The sequence below is a fragment of the Psammomys obesus genome, unplaced genomic scaffold (genome assembly GCF_907164565.1).
Source record: "Psammomys obesus unplaced genomic scaffold, mPsaObe1.curated_primary_1811, whole genome shotgun sequence".
NCBI classification, from domain to species: Eukaryota; Metazoa; Chordata; class Mammalia; order Rodentia; family Muridae; genus Psammomys; species Psammomys obesus.
The window spans coordinates 661,267-668,178 of NW_026596201.1; the positions used below are offsets into that span (position 1 = coordinate 661,267).

The 6,912-nt window shown below is 38.9% G+C and overlaps 1 pseudogene; it reads right to left on the minus strand.

Annotated features, from left to right (window-relative positions):
* Nucleotides 1–5,471: 5,471 nt before the first annotated feature.
* Nucleotides 5,472–6,114, minus strand: LOC129667996 (immunoglobulin kappa variable 4-1-like; annotated as a pseudogene).
* Between the last annotated feature and the right edge of the window lie 798 nt (nt 6,115–6,912).

Consider the following 6,912-nt stretch of genomic DNA (forward strand, 5'->3'; position numbering starts at 1 on the left):
TTAATCCTTAGAGGCCCAAAGCCCAGAGCCAGACTGGACCTTGCCAAGCTTGCCCTGGGCAAGGACACAAAACTAACTTTATCTTTGTCCTTTATTTTTTTATGTTTTATTTTTATAATTAGTTACATTTTATTAACTCTGTACCCCAGCTGTATCCCACTCCCTCATTCCCTTCCAATCCCACCCTCCCTCCCTCATCTGCTCCCTGCCCCTTTCCAAGTCCACTGATTGGGGAGGACCTCCTCCCTTTCATCTGACCCTGGTTTACCAGGTATCTTCAGGACTGGCTGCAAAGTCCTCCTCTGTGGCCTAGAAGGACTGCACCTCCCTTGGGGGATGTGGAGGTCAAAGAATCTGCCATTGAGTTCCTGTCAGAAATAGTCCCTGTTCCCCTCATTAGAGAAAAACAATTGGTTACTGAGCTACCACGGGCTACATCCAAGCAGAGGTTCTAGGTTATATCCATACATGGTCCTTGGTGGAGTATCAGTCTCAGAAAAGACCCCTGTGTCCAGATATATTTGGTCCTTGTGGAGCTCCTATCCTCTCCATGTCATACTACTCCCCCTTATTTTATATGATTCCCTGCAGTCTGTCCAAGGTTTGATTATGAGACTTGGTATCTGCTTTGATACACTGCTAGATAGAGCCTTTCAGAGGCCCTCTGTGGTAGGCTCCTGTCCTGTTACTTGTTTTCTCCTATGTCCAATGCCCATCCCATTTGTCTTTCTATTTGAGGATTGATCATCTTACCCTGTGTCTTCTTTCTTGTTTATCTTCTTTACGTATATAGATTTCATTATGTTTGTCATTTCTTGTAGGTTGATATAAGCGAGTATATACCATGTTTGTCTTTCTCTTTCTGGGATACCTCACTCAGAATGATCTTTTCTAAATCCCACCATTTGCCTACAAATTTCATGATTTCCTTGTTTTTTTTTTTTTTTTTATTGCTGAGTAGCATTCCATTGTATAAAAATACCACTATTTCTGTATCCATTCTTCTGATGATGGACATCTGCGTTGTTTCGAGGTTTTGGCTATTACAGATAAAGCTGCTTCAAACATGATTGAGAAAATGTCCTTGTTTTGTACTTGAGCAAATTTTGGGTATATGCCTAGGAGTGGTATAGGTGGGTCTTGAGGAAGCACTATTCCTAATTGTCTGAGAATGTGACAGATTGATTTCCAAAGTGGTTGTACATTTCCACAAGCAATGGAGGAGGGTTCTCCTTTCTCCACAACCTCTCCAGCATGTGTTGTCATTTGAGTTTTTTTATTTTAGCCATTTTGAGGATTGTAAGGTGAAATCTCAGAAACAATTTGATTTGCATCTCTCTGATGGCTAAGGATGTTGAGCATTTCTTTAAGTGTTTCTCTGCCATTCTATATTCCTCTACAGATAATTCTCTGTTTAGCTCCATACTCCATTTTTTAAATTGATTACTTGATTTGTTGCTGTTTAACTTCTTGAGTTCTACATATATACTGGATATTAGACCTATGTCAGATATGGGATTGGTGACGATCCTTCCCAGTGTGTAGGCTGTCAATGCCAAGCCTGCCATGGACAAGGACAAAAAGCTAACATTCTCTCTTTGTCTTTTCATCAGGATCTCTGAAAAAGACTTTAATCAGTGTGCCTCTCAACACCATGATTAAAAGAACTTCAACTGATATCCATCTACCATGGACATGCCACGCAATATGTACCCACTGGTGCAGTAGTGAAATGGCTGTATTGGAGAAGTCAACAACATCATATTGGAGTTTAAACATGCTCCGCAGGAGAGATTTAATTCTTGGTCCTTGCAACCAACGGAAAGCAAGACAGTAACCAACATCCCCCATGCTCTTCATTAGCTCCTGACTCCATGTTACTACCATGAGTCTCGGACTTGAATTTTCCTCATGCTGGAATAATCAAGTCATATATTCCAAATAAGCCCCTTTCTTCCCACATTGATTTTGGTCATGACCATTAACACAGTGATACAAAAGCTAATACAGTATATAAGGATAAATTAATTATTTCATATGTAAATATTCAATTTTGCTGAAATATATATCATGTACATATATATCCATGCACATGTGCACACATACAATTGAGCACATGTATATTGCATATGTGTAAAAATAAAAGTCAGAAATCAATGTAAGATTCTTATCTCTCTACCTTTTTTCATTCAATGAAAATAGAGGCTCTCTGTGGTAGGCTACCTTACTGTTTACTGTTTTCTCCTTCTTCCAATGGCCATTCCCTATGTCTTTCTCAAAGAAGATTAATCATCTTATACAGGATCCTCTTCCTTGCTTAGCAATTTTAGGTGTACAGATTTTTTTAATTAATTTTTTAAATTTTTTATATTAATTAGAGTTTATTTAATTTGTATCCCAGCTTTATCCCCCCTCTCTCATTCCTTCCCAATCCTACCCTCCATGCCTCATCTCCTTCCTGCCCCTCTCTAAGTCCACTGATAGGGGAGGTCCTCTTCCCCTTCCATCTGAAATTAGCTTATAAGTTCTAATCAGGACTGGCTGCAATGTCCACCTCTGTGGTCTAGCAAGGCTGCTCCTCCCTCAGGGGTGGGGAGATCAAAGAGTCAGCCACTGAGTTCATGCCAGAGACTGTCCATGTTCCCCTTACTAGGAAACCCACTTGGATACTGAGCTGCCATGGGCTCCATCTAAGAAGGGGTTCTAGATTATATCCATGTATGGTCCTTGGTTGGAGAATCAGTCTCAGAAAAGACCCCTGTGCCAAGATATATTTGGTCCTTGTGGAGTTCCTGTGCTCTCCAGATCTCTCTAATTCCCTCTTCTCTCATATGTTTCCATGAAATCTGCCCAAAGTTTGGCCATGAGTCTCAACATCTGCTTTGATACACTGCTAGGTAGAGTCTTTCAGTAGGCTCCTGTCCTGTTTCTTGTTTCTCCTACTTCCAATGTCCATCCCATTTGTCTTTCTAAGTAAGGATTGATCAACTTACCGTGGGTCCTTCTTCTTGTTTAGCTTCTTTAGGTGTACAGATTTCAGTATGTTTATCCTATTTTAGAGGTTTAGTACCAACTTATAAGTGAGTATACACCATTTGTGTCATTCTGCTTCTGGGCTACTTCATGCAGCATGATCTTTTCTAGATCCCACCATTTGCCAACAAATTTCATGATTTCCTTGTTTTTAATTGCTGAGTAGTACTCCATTGTATAAATGTACCACAGTTTCTGTATCCATTCCTAAGGGAAATCTGGGTTGTTTCCAGGTTCTGGCTATTACAAATACAGCTGCTACAAACAGGATTGAACAAATGTCCTTGTGTATACTTGAGCGTCATTTGGATATATGCCTAGGAGTGGTATAGCTGAATCTTGAGAAAGTACTATTCCTAATTGTCTGAGAAAGTGCCAGATTCATTTCCAAAGTGGTTGTACAAGTTTACATTCCTACCAGCAATGGAGGAGGAGGGTTCCCCTTTCTCCACAACCTCCCCAGCATGTGTTGTGACTTGAGTGTTTGATCTTAGCCATTCTGGTGAAATCTCAAGGTTGTTTTGATTTGCATCTCTCTGATGGCTAAGGATGTTGAGCATCTCTTTAAGTGTTTCTCTGCCATTCTATATTCCTCTACAGAGAATTCTCTGTTTAGTCTGTCCTCCATTTTTTAATTTGGTTACTTAATTTGATGTTTTTTATAGTTCTTTAGTTCTTTATATATTCTGGATATTAGCCCTCTGTCAGATGTAGTCAAGGTGAAGATACTTTCAGTATGCAGACTGTTGTTTTGTTCTGATGACCGTGTCCTTTGCTTTACAGAAGGTTTTTAGTTTCATGAGGTCCCATTTATGGACTGTCAGTCATAGAACCTGTGTTGTTTGTGTTCTGTTCAAGAAGTTATTTCCTGTGCCAATGAATTCTAGGCTCTTCCCCCATTTCTTCTAACCAATTTAATGTTTCAACAATTATGTTGAGGTCTTTGATACACTTGGCAAACATAAGTCTTAACAGATCATGAAAGAAAAATTCTCCATGTCATGTGGCATAACAAGAAAACCAGAAGAGCTAAAACAAATCTGTAAAAGGAAAGACCCGTTGGAGGTATCACTATTTATGATCTCAAGCTGTAATATAGACCAACTAAATGAAAACTGCAAGGCACTGGTAGAGAAAGACAATAGTGTATCAATGTAATCAAATAGAAGACTCAGAAATAAACCCACACACTTACGCGCACCTGATTTTGAACAAAGATGCCAAAATCGTACAGTGGAAAACAGCATCTACAACAAATGTTGATGGTCTAACTGAATATCTTCATATAGAAAAATGCAAATAAATCCACACTTATCACCCTGCACAAAACTGACGCCCAAGGGGATCAAAGTCCTCAACATAACACCAGACACAATAAACCTGTTAGAAAAAAATAGTGCAAAACAACAGAACCAAAAAAATCCGAGCCCAGGGGTCTTTTCTGAAACTGGAATTCAAACAAAGTACCATGCATGGAGATAACCTAAAATCCCAGCACAGAAGTACCCCATGGGAGCTCAATCTACAAGTGAGTGCCATAGTAATGGGAACAGGGGCTGGCTCTGACATGAACTCAGTGGCTGGCTTTTTGATAACCTCCCACTGAAGTGACAAGGCCTCAGAATAAGACAATGCAGCCAATCCTGATAATATCTGATAGGCTTCGGGCAGATGGAAGGGGAGGACGTCCATCCCTATCAGTGGGCAGAGCGTAGAGAAGAGGAAGGGAGAGTAGGATTTGGAGGAGCTGAGGGAGGGGGACATAGCTGAGACACAAAGTGAAATAATTGTAATAAATAAAAATCAGATGCATAAATGTTGATAATACAAACCAGGTCTTTCATATTTTACAGCCATCTATTATTGCAGTAATAAACTGTTTATTATAAGAAAAAAAATTCAGAGAATCAATGAAATCAAGAGCTGGTTCTTTGAGAAAATCAACAAGCTAGACAAACCCTTAGCCAAACTAACTAAAAGGCAGAGTGAAACTATCCAAATCAGCAAAATAAAAAACTAAATCAGACAAATAATTGCAGACACTGAAGAGATTCAAATAATCATTAGGTCAAAAGCCTATAGACCACACAATTTGCAAATCAAAATGAAATGGACAATTTTCTCGAGAGAGTTCCTTTACCAAAGATTAGGGATTCTTAATCTAAAGTAATAAACTCATGATGATATGCACTTTGTAAATGATTTAAAATTCTATCCTATTTTTATACAAATTTATCATAGCCTGAAAGCATAACAAAAAGATATTGAAAGCCACCATGACCCTGTACACTTCTCTGATGCTTCTAGCATGTAGTATACGCTCTCAGTGCAACACCAAAACTTGTAAATCTCTTAATTTAGCTTCTCCTTTTAATCTATACACTCCAGTGTTGACAAATCTATGGAAGAACGGAGGCTGTATCTTAATTATTTATCAGTCATGTGTAACAAATCCCAGGCAGAAAGAGGAAGTGTGTAGACCCAGGGCTGTGTGTGGTGTAGGCAGCTGATGAGACATTCAAGGAGGTTTGTGTTGGAGGATGAAGCACTGTGGGAGGATAGCTGTGACTCTGCAGACAGTAATAAACTGCCAGCTCTTCAGCCTGCACGCTGCTGATGGAGAGAGTGAAATCTGTCCCAGATCCACTGCCTGTGAAGCAATAACGGACCCCAGAGGGGCGATTGGATGCATAGGAGATTAGCAGTTTAGGAGGCTGCCCTGATTTCTGTAGGTACCAATGTACATCATTACTCACACTCTGACTGGCCTTGCAGCCTAGAGTGATCCTGTCTCCTACAGATGTGGGCATTAATTCGGGAGACTGGGTCATCACAATGTTCCCCTCAGCACCTGAAATCAGAAATAGACAATGAATATTCACATACAAACACAAAGAGTTCCTGATAGAAGTGTTGGAATCTAAAATGTCTTTCTTAATGGCATTGCCTGAATACCACTGGATTCCTATAGAAAATAGCTGTTTCTCTACAAATGAATTACTTTGATGATATTCTAATACTCTTTAATGTCTCACCAGAAATTCAGAGGAGCAGGAAGATGAAGACCTGGTGTGACTCCATCTTGGTGTCCCAGGCTCTCTAATGCTTTTCAATTCTCACTGCAAGTGCCTTGTTTATAAATTATCGGCAGCTGGGCTGGCTTATAGGAAACTATGCAAAGTAGTCATCAAATGAGAAAGTAAATAGCCAGGGTACTGGGTTGTGAGAGAATACAGGTTAAAGCTACAGCCAAAAGTATTATCAAAATGATTAACCAATCACTAGGGGAAAAAGTCAACATAGAAGTTCAAGGACCAACTTAGAGCTCTCAATCTGCAAATATCAAGATGCACTCATGACAGCCTTCTATTAAAAATCAAAAACATTTAAAGCTAGTAAATTTAATAGAAATAATACTAGGAAAACTTTGATTACAATCATGAGGATACAATATGGTAACAAACAGCAGAAAGATACAGGAGAAGGAGAAAGGAAAGAAAGAAGGGGAAAGTAGAAGGGTAGATGAGACAAAGGAAAGGACAGGATGTAGAAAAGGAGAGGAAAATCTGGATTTTACATACAGGTAAATTTATTCATAGGTAAAATCAGAAGTTCAATAAAGAAAAATAAGGTCATTTCTGGAATTTATAGAATATGGATTGCTAATATGAAAAGGAAAATGTCATTTCTAAACTACTTATTCCGCTAATAAACACAGCCATCAAAATGAGAATATTTTGTGTCAAATCACATTTACAATCATACTATCAAAATAGACAAAAGAAGTGGAAAATAATTATTTAATCTTGACACAAAATAGTACCTCCCATAAAAGATTAAAGAACATATTTGCCCTTGAATGTTCTCCTAGACTTTCAA